Below are 10,347 nucleotides of genomic sequence, written 5' to 3' on the forward strand. Positions count from 1 at the left end.
TGGTCAGTCAGGAGGATCAGAGATTCATGGTAAGAGAAATGAGAGACACTAGAAGACATAAAATGTAGTTGGCTTCTAATAGCCAAGACTTGGCCCCCAGTTGAAATCCAGTCAGAAAATTGTACCTCAGTCTAAATCTGCAAGGAACTGGATTCTGCTAAAAAGCTAACTGAACTGGAAACAAATAGTTTTCCCTACACCCTTCAGGAAAGAACGTGTCTCAGATACAATGTTCATTTTAGCCTTTGAGATCCAAAGCAGTCCAGAACCCATCTACTTTGCACCAGATTTATAAACTGCAGAAAATGAGAAAACACAAATGTGTTTTATATTGCAAAATTTGTGGTTGTGTGCAATGCAACATTAGAAAAATTATTTCAGTAGCATAAACAGTATTGAACATGGCCATTACCATAGTTATAGTTTTGATCTTCACCCTGTACTGGAAAAGCTCTATCCTCATCTCTGTTTATGCCTACATGACTAATTTTTACTCATTTAATAGTGGTGGTATTTGAGATGTTCTGTGTAAATTCTAAAATAACTTTTGACCTCAGTTACTGTCTTTATTGTTATTGACCACCTGGATTAGTTAAATGACCAAGAGAGATTAGCATCCATCTCAATTCCTCTTTCTCAACATTGCAGAAGTTCAGATGCCCTGTGCAGTCCATCTGACTTTATGCAAGAGTACAGTCTGATATATGGGACCAAAGGAATCCTGGGAATTTCCTGGTGCTGACAGTCTCTCAGACCTCAGATGCTAGCCTGCATTGTTTCTTTATTTCACTGAACCTTCCTTCTTGCCTTTAAATAAGCCCTTTATGAATGAACTCTTTGCAGTAAAATAGTCAAATCTCAGAAAACAGTGGAAGTGTTTTCCTTTCTGGTTTAATATTGACACTGACATAGAAAATTTTGTTTGATAATTTATTTGGTGGGATATACATATACATATGTATATATATATATATATATATCCTTTTAGGGCATATATATATAAATATATATTCTTTCCTTTTAGGGCAGTGGACATTTCTTCAATGAAGTCAATCTAAAGCATTGTCATGAGTGGCTGAGTATTAGGTGTAGACCTACCCTTTCTGGGTCAGCATGCTGTAACTCACAATGCTTCAATGCTTTCTCATCACTACTAATTGTGATTTTTCACTATTAAATAAGAAATCTGAAAGTATTTTTAAGTTTCTGAATCAATTTCATAATTGTAATAACTTCTGGACATATTAGTTTTTCAACATGAGAATATGTTGTTTCATTTTGTCATGAAAAAGATAAGTATTTTGGTTTTTAATAAAAAGAAAAAAATGTCAAATTATTGCTCAAAATGGAAGCAAAAATTGAAGCTGTGGTTGAAAGATGACAGATCAGCTGTGCAGAAAATTATCTCCACAGGATTCAATTAAAATAACTTTAAGGAATGGGCTATTCACATATCATACTAATTTCCTAGATTTTCATCAACAAATTATCCCACGTTGGGTGTTGAAAACTCAAAATATGTCTCTAACAGTTGTTAAAGTCGGGGTCAAAAATCATAGTGTTACAGGGCTGGCCTCACTTACCCTGAAGGCTGGGATAGAGAGGGCCTCCTCTTTCAGATTTTGATGGATCTTCTCTGCCTCTGCGTTGGTTGTTGACTGAATCACTCCAATCTGTCCCTCTTCCTTCACATGATTGTCTTCTCTGTTCTCCATGAAATTTCTCTAAATATTTTCTGCCTTCCTTCTCACATCAGGACACTGATGACTGGATTTGGTGCCCATTCTAAACCTTGGTGATCTCATTTTAATAGACTTACTTACTTATATCTACAAATCACTTTTTTCAAATAAAGTAATATTTGCACATGCCAGAAGTAGATGTCTTTTGCGGCACCCAGAACCACCCCACTATATGTATACAGCTGTATTTATGGAGAAAACCTTTAGGAAAGAGATATTATCAAGGCAACACCGGAACTACAATGGGAGGGACTGAGGTTACTAAGGCACAATAATATCTGGACAGTGAAGGAGTAAACATGTTAAAATGTTGTAGTTTTAAAAGAATGTGGACAGAGACAGATGAAAATGGAATAATGTAAAAATAAATACATTTTTTTAAAAAACGTGATTCCCTGCTTCCACCATCTTAGCTATTTCTGCCATTTTTTTTTTATTGACTAAATCCAACAGTGGGTTTAGAAAATGGCAACTACTCATGTGGAAAGTGAATATTAAAGAAAACAATCCTAGAGCATGTTCATAATCCCTGCTTGTATGACACACACAGTTGTTTTCCATTGTGTTTCTCATGCAATCTCTTAACTCAATACTTAACCATAGGAAGAAATAAGAAAATATTGGTCTTCAAATTAGTACTTGCAATTAAATTATTTATGATCTGATTACACAGAAGACCTTACCTAAACTCTGTAATCAAAGACCCTTGTCATAATATAGAATTTCTCATAATATTCATTATCATTATTTAAGAGCATAAGAACAGAACATTTTTTGTAGTTGCATAAGAAAGTGGTAGAAAATCATGAGTTTCAGGCCTTACCTTATGTTAATAACTTGTTTAGTAGTTTTCTCAGTGCCATGGTGATATCTTTGTTCCTCAGAGTGTATATAATGGGATTCAAAGTTGGGATCAAAATGGTGTAGAAAAGAGACAGCAGTTTTCCCGTTCCCTCAGACTGATTTGATGTAGGTCATAAGTAAGTGATACTAGCTGTTCCATAGAACAAGACCACAACTATCAGGTGAGAAGAGCAGGTGGAGAAGGCTTTAGCCCTCCCTCTAGCTGATGACAATTTCAGAATGTTGGAGATGATTTTGCCATAGGAGACAGAGATCAAGAGAAACGGAATCATAAAAAACACCATGGAAGAAACGTTGACTGCTATGTTATTCATGGATGTGTCACCACAAGCAAGCTGAAGGACTGGAGGGATGTCACAGAAGAAGTGATTGATTCTGTTAGACCCACAAAAGGGCAAAGAGAAAATTAAATACGTTAGTCCAATTGCAGCTTCAATTGCAGTAACCCAAGAGGCAGCCACCAGCTGCATGCAGACCTTGTGTCTCCTGACTAGAGGGTAGTGCAGCGGGTTACAAACGGCCACATAGCGGTCATAGGCCATTGCTGTCAGGAGGAGGCACTCTGTACCTCCAAGCAAGAGGACAAAACACATTTGTGTAGAGCAGGCATACAAAGAAATATTTCCTTTTTTTGTACAAAAGTCCATGAGCATTCTTGGGATAGTGACAGTTACATAACAGATTTCCACAAAGGAAAAATTGCTAAGGAAGAAATACATGGGGATTTGAAGAGCAGGGTCAGTTTGCGTTATTAGTATAATAGTGCTGTTGCAAATCAGAATAGTCAGATATAGGAGTAAGAATATTCCAAAAAGAATCCACCGGAGACGGGGAATATCAGAAAACCCCAAGAGAATGAATTCCATCATCATAGTTGTATTTGATTTTTCTGTTCTAATTTGCTCTCCATCTGTAGGCACAGTAAGTTCAGTGTGATTAATTCATTCAGGTTTTGAAATACATTGATATTTTATGTTACCTGACTTAGATATGGAAAGAGAAATAGTACTTATCTCTTAACATATTTCAACCACTATCGCGTTCCCTGCCCGCAGAGAAACACGACACCTGGTTGAAGTTTCAATGCTTTATTGCGCGCTGTTCTTCTGCTTCTATTGTTTCTTTTTCTTATCTTATTTCCTCCCTCAGCAGGGAAGTTACAGACCTTATATAGGTAAAACCACCAATCAAAGGAGAGCACACGAGGGAAAAGCGTGGACAGATACAGAAAGCCAAGCAGGGCATACCGAGATCATGCGTTGTGCATGAGACCAGAGAACCAGTCATAAAGACTTCCTTAAAATGATGTCAGATGTTTGTGCAAAAGTTAACTGCTCTGGCTCACTGCCAGGCGCCATCTTAGCCACACCTAGGGCCAGGGGTCCCGGGTACCCCGACAGTTCCCCCTTTTTTCTTTTACAAGAAAAAGGCTCGGGACCGTGCCTGTCTTAGGCGGAGTGGTCAACCACCGTCCTTACCCGTCATCGGATAACTGCAGAGCATGCTACAGCTCCTGTCTTAGGTTGGTATGGAGTCACCTCATTCCTTACCCGTATGACTACCGGTCCAGCATCATGAGCCATACTTGTGGGGAACTGCCAGCCTCTAGGGCAGTCATGGCCTGATGAAAGATAATCCGATCCCTGTTTTGGCTGGCTCGTAGACGCACAAACAGACGAGTGAGGAAAAGGATACCAATGAGGAGAAGCAGTCCCAAAGTGCCCAGACCTGCCCACTGTTTTACAAAATCGAAAGCAGAAGAAAACCATTTAGCCATCTCAAATACAGAAGCAATATGTACCCCAGTAGAATTAGCTTTGACAATTTCGGCTCTAAGTTGTGAGGTAAGATTATCAAATTGAGATGACCAAGTAGAAGTAAGGTAAAGTGACAAATTACTAGATAACTTAGCTGCAGTGCTGAAATTATCATATACAATAGGGGTAACACAAACAGCTCTTAAAGAGTAAACACATCCCAGTCCCAAAATTTCTTGTAATATGTCCACTTGTTCTTGTAATAGGTCCACTCTTTGATTCACCAGGAGTAAGCCTGCCCTTAAATGTTGGTTTAAAGTCTCTTGAGTTTGTAAGGCAGTAGCTGTGTTTTCAGCTAAACGGTTGACTGCAGTCGCTGTCTGTATAGTAGTTGTCAATGCAGCAGTTGCAGTCGCGGCAGCCGCCACCGATGCAACAACGACTGCAACCACAGCTGCCGCGATGCCAAATTGTCTTTTATTTCTTGATAGTAGCACTGGTAATTCTGCATCTGTAACAGAGACTGGGATAGGTAGGAAGGTAGGGATGCACATTAAGACTGCGCGGGAGATATTGGTAGCATTCCAACATTGAGAAAGGTAGCAACTAGATTGAGAGCAATCAAGGGTTGTGTTATTGGAAATATTGGTTAGTAGAAACATAAAAGGAGGGAACACACAGGCTGGAGTGGATGAGAATGTAATGTTTTTAGTACAGTTAGTATTAGTCTCAGCTCCAACATTTTTTCCGCTCCACGTCGAAGAGTTCCATTCGCATTGTCTAAAAGATCCTCCTTTAAGAGCAAAAAAAGGTTGTAAGTTAGTATATCCTGAAGTCGAGGTGAATAGCAACCAGCTATCAAAAGGATTAACGCGCTCCATGCCCATGGCGTCATGATCAGCAAAATTATCAGTGGTACGCTGGGAAGTAAAATTTGGTGTGAAGAAAAATCCATGTTGAACTGGGGTCGCTCACTTTGTATTTTGACAACCTGTCCAAATGGGAGGTGTGGAAAATTTTGGATTACATGGAGGGAAAATTCTGGGAGTTTTAAATCCATTAGTGGGAAGAGGTAATTTGTGAGGTACAAATCCTGTGATCAAAGTAGCTTCCCCTTCCCAGTATGTCCTTGATATGGTTATTAAATTATTATTGGCAAACTGAACACCAAGCGAACCATAACCATGGACCGGAGCATAAGGGGATTCCATACTCTTATAAAAGAGACCCTGTACCTGCTTTTGGAGAACAATACAAGGGCTAGAGTTATTATTACTAATAGTATTATCCTCAAGTATATCAAAGCATAAGGCTCCAGGGAGGGAGAAAGCGGAAGAATTATATGGTTGAGTCTCTGGATCATAAAGTGTAGTGGGTAATCCTGTAGTCGCATTGGTGGTGAACAACGGAGGGAGTAGAGAGGAAGTATTAGTTAAAGGTAAAGGATATGGCCAAGCTTTAACTATTGCCCACAGGTTCCAGGTCTGGCTGTCCGCTTGTGTCTTGGCAGTTATGGGAAAGCTCACTATCGTGAGGAGGAGTAGTATCACTTCCATGTTGTATAGGTCTGGTCAGTCTTTCAGGAACCCAGATCGGAGTTTGTTGATTCTGTGGAAAAATACAAACAGACCCTCGGACCCAACGTAATACTGGATCTGGTCCTTTCCAGCAACCTGTCAATATGTCTTTCCACTTGGCCCATGTTTGAGGGACAGGGGAAGGGTTGCTATGGCGATCAGCCGCTGAGTGTCCATAATTATCTATAGTCAAAAAATTTAAAATAAAAAGAACCAGATTAATTTTGTCCTTGGGAGATTTAAAAGAGGTTCCTATTCCCCCTTTTTGTTTATTAAGACAATTTTTTAAGGTGAGATGTGTCCGCTCGACTATACCTTGTCCTTGTGGATTATAGGGAATACCAGTAATCAATTGAATATTAAATGTTTGTAGAAATAGCCGGAAGCTTTTGGAGGTATAAGCAGGACCATTATCTGTTTTTATAACTTTAGGTATGCCCCAGCAAGCAAACGCTTGTAGGCAGTGTTGAATGACATCTTTTACCTTTTCTCCAGAGTGAGCAGAAGCCATGATGACCCCTGAAGCAGTGTCTACTGACACATGTACATACTTTACAGTACCGAATTTAGGAATATGAGTTACATCCATTTGCCAAACATGATTAGGTAACAGTCCCCTGGGAATGACTCCAAAAGATTGTACTGGGATCAAAGGAGCACAGTGTTGACAATTTTTTACTATTTGTCGAGCCACACATTTAGAGATAGGAAATTTTCTACTCAAGGTAGTGGAATTTACATGGAATTTCTCATGAAAGAGTTTTGCTTGTTCCTCTATGGAAAAAACAAAAACAGATTTGGTAGCCATATCCACCAAATCATTTGCTCTAGCCAAAGGTCCCGGTAAATTAGAATGAGCCCTAATATGTCCTATATAGAATGGATGTTTACGCTGCAGAATAAGGTTTTGCAGTGTAGTGAAATAGGAAGCCACGGTGGATAAAGAAAAAATACATGGCACAGTTTCAAGAACACTTAAAGCATTAACAACATATGAACTATCAGATAGGAGATTAAATGGCTGATTATCTGCTACTTTAAAAGCCAAGACCACAGCTGCAAGCTCAGTAACTTGTGCCGAGTTGGATTGAACTATTATAGTATGAAGTTGATCATGAACAAGTGCAGCGCCTACTCCATTTTTAGATCCATCAGTAAATATAGTTATACAATTTTTAACAGGTTGGGCACTAGTCACTTTTGGAAAAATTATGGGAGTAACTTTACAAAACTGAATCCAAGGATGTTGGGGATAATGGTTATCAAACTGAGCTGAGGTGGAACAATATATTACTGACCAATTATCAACATTATTGCTTAGCCATTTAATTTGCTGAGTGGAATAAGGGGTTATAATGATAGAAGGATGGATTCCAAAGACAGTAATGCAAGATTCTATTCCCTTAAATATTACTTGAGCAACAGCTTTGGGATATGATTGTAATATTTTAGCTGGAGAACTAGGAAGATTTATACTCTGTAGTGGTCCCCCCTGCCAAATTATGCCAAAAGGACTATGTTTTTCTGGGATGATGATTAAACTCAATGGTTGAGTGGGATCACAGCGATCAACATAGCATTGTTGAAATCTGTTTTCAACTAGCTGTAAAGACATTCGTGCTTCGGGAGTAAGCTTTCTAGGTGAATTTAAGTCAGGATCACCTTTTAGTATATCAAATAAAGGTTTTAATTCTCCTGTGGATAATTTTAAATAGGATCTAATCCAGTTAATATCACCTAGGAGTTTTTGAAAATCATTTAAGGTATTTAGCTGATCTGTCCTGATGGTCAACTTTAATGGCCTGACTGTAGTAGCAGTAAGTTTAGTACCCAAATATTCTTGGATCTCTCCTAACTGTAACTTTTCAGGGGCTATTGTTAACCCTCTTTCCTTTAAAGCTTGGGTCATGAATTGTAATGCTCCTAACAACACTTATTTTTCTGGATGGCCAATAAGTATATCATCCATATAATGATAAATCAACAATCTCTTGAATTTTTGTTTAGTGGTTGTTAATGCCCTATCCACATACATTTGACACATAGTAGGACTGTTGGCCATGCCTTGAGGCAATACGGTCCATTCATATCTCTGATCAGGTTGAGCGTGGTTAAGAGAGGGCAAAGTAAAAGCAAATCTCCAACAATCCTTTTTGTGTAAAGGTACAGAGAAGAAGCAATCTTTTAAATCCAGTATAATTGTAGGCCAATTTTTTGGCAATGCAGAAACAAGAGGTAACCCGCATTGGATAGGCCCCATAGGAAACATTTGATCATTTATAGCTCTCAAATCATGTAATAATCTCCATTTTCCTGATTTTTTCTTTATTAAAAATATTGGAGTATTCCAAGGAGAAGAGGAAGGTTGTAAGTGACCTGATTGTACTTGTTCTTGTACTAATTTATGAGCTGCCTCTAATTTTTCTTTTGTTAGGGGCCACTGTGGGATCCAGCGAGGCTTATCATCTTTCCAAACTATAGGAATTGATGTCATTACAGTGGCCCCTATGAAAAACCCAGACCCCTGAAATCATTTTTTGGTGGAGGCAAGGGAAGTGGTTGTAACGGTCCTTGATAAGATTTTCCCAATCCTTCACTGTCCTTATACTCCATTTTTTGTAACATATGTTTGACCGGGGTCCCTTTATAAATATGGTCAGTGGTGAATTTTATGTCCATTTGTTGTAAAACATCTCTTCCCCACAAAGAAACTGGCACATTACACACATATGGTTGGAACACCCCAGAATGACCCTCTGCATCCCTCCAAGACAATGAGGAAGCACTTTGATTAGGGCTCTCTGCCACCCCTAGACCTCTCAAACTTTGAGCAGCTGTAACTAGTGGCCAATATTTCGGCCAGACTGATGCACTAATAATACTTTTGTCTGCTCCTGTATCTAATAGACCTGTAAATTCCATATTTCCTACCTTTAAGTTTAAGAGAGGTCTCTGTCCCATATCCATAGTAAGATATATTAAAGTAGTTTCTGTTGATCCAAAACCTCCTTGTCCTTTATTTGTATTTTTACTGGACCATAGAGAATGTCGACTAGGCAATATAAGCATTTGTGCAATGCGGTCTCCAGGAAAGATAACTGTAATGCCTTTTGGTGAAGAAACTAAAGCTTTAACTTGACCTGTAGAGTCAGGATCGATGACCCCTGGATGAACTACAAGCCCTTTTAATGTTGAGGAACTTTTGCCTAATAATAGCCCTACACTATCTTGTGGAATTTTTTCATGCCAATCTGTGTCTACCATTTGCACCCCCATATCTGGAGTTAATATGAGTCTGGAGGTGGCACAGATGTCCAATCCGGCACTTCCTGAGGTGGCTCTATGCTTCCCTTCTCCGTTGGAGGATACCACTGTCGAGGAACTTGTTGGATGACCCCGTATATTTGTTGTGGGCCCCGGGGAGGGCCCTACCTCCCATTTTTTTGTAGCCTAGGATTAGGCCCTAGGAAGTTACCTTCCTTATCTCTTATTGACTGGCAACCACTACTCCAGTGATTTCCTTTTTTGCATCTTGGACACAATCCTGGTCCAGGTCCTGAGCTACTCCCTGCATTGACATTGCCACCTTGGGTCAAGGGTGACCTTTTATTTGGACAAGCGGCCTTGAGATGTCCCATTTGACCACATGCAAAGCATGATCCTGAGAGTCCTTTATTTGTCCTCTGATTAGAATTTCATTGAGCCTGAGCAAGTGCAGCAGACAACATAGTAGGCTCTCTATCTATAGCTGCTACAAATGCACTGCTCTGTGCAGAGGTATCATTTATATCTTTACACACTCTTAGATAAGTAGATAGATCCTTGTTTTTCCATGGCCTAATGGCGTCCTTACACCATTTGTTAGCTTGCTCATAGGCCAATTGTTTTACTAGAGGCATAGCTTGGTCTGCATCCCCAAAAATGCGTGATGCAGTTTGAATCAACCTATCCACAAAGTCTGCATAGGGTTCATTGCTCCCTTGAGTTACCTTGGATAGCTGGCCCTGTAGATCTCCTGTACCCTGCAACGTTTTCCAGGCTCTAGTTGCTGCAGTGGCAATCTGGGCATACACAGCAGGATGGTATTGAAGCTGTGCTTGGATAGTCTCATATGACCCTTTACCCATAAGCATTTTTATGTTAAGTTGAGGGTCGCCTGCAGCTGCATTATGCCTGGCAGTGTCTGCAGAAATTTCTTGCCAAGAAGTCTTCCACATAAGATATTGTCCTCCAGACAGAGTGGCCCTAGCAAGGTTAACCCAGTCTTGAGGTACTAGGTTTAAGGAAGACATAGTTTCTACCAGAGCAAGAGTGAATGCTGCTTGTGGACCATATGTACTTACTGCCTCCTTTAGTTGTTTAACTATTTTAAAATCTAAAGGTCGATGATATCTTTGATTTTGAGCA

At 39.6% G+C, this 10,347-nt stretch overlaps 1 pseudogene; it reads right to left on the reverse strand.

Moving 5' to 3' along the window:
• Positions 1 to 2,566: 2,566 nt before the first annotated feature.
• On the reverse strand, positions 2,567 to 3,526 carry LOC124959874 (olfactory receptor 10AG1-like; annotated as a pseudogene).
• Positions 3,527 to 10,347: the final 6,821 nt, after the last annotated feature.

Source organism: Sciurus carolinensis, chromosome 11 (genome assembly GCF_902686445.1).
Source record: "Sciurus carolinensis chromosome 11, mSciCar1.2, whole genome shotgun sequence".
In the NCBI taxonomy this organism is placed as follows: Eukaryota; Metazoa; Chordata; class Mammalia; order Rodentia; family Sciuridae; genus Sciurus; species Sciurus carolinensis.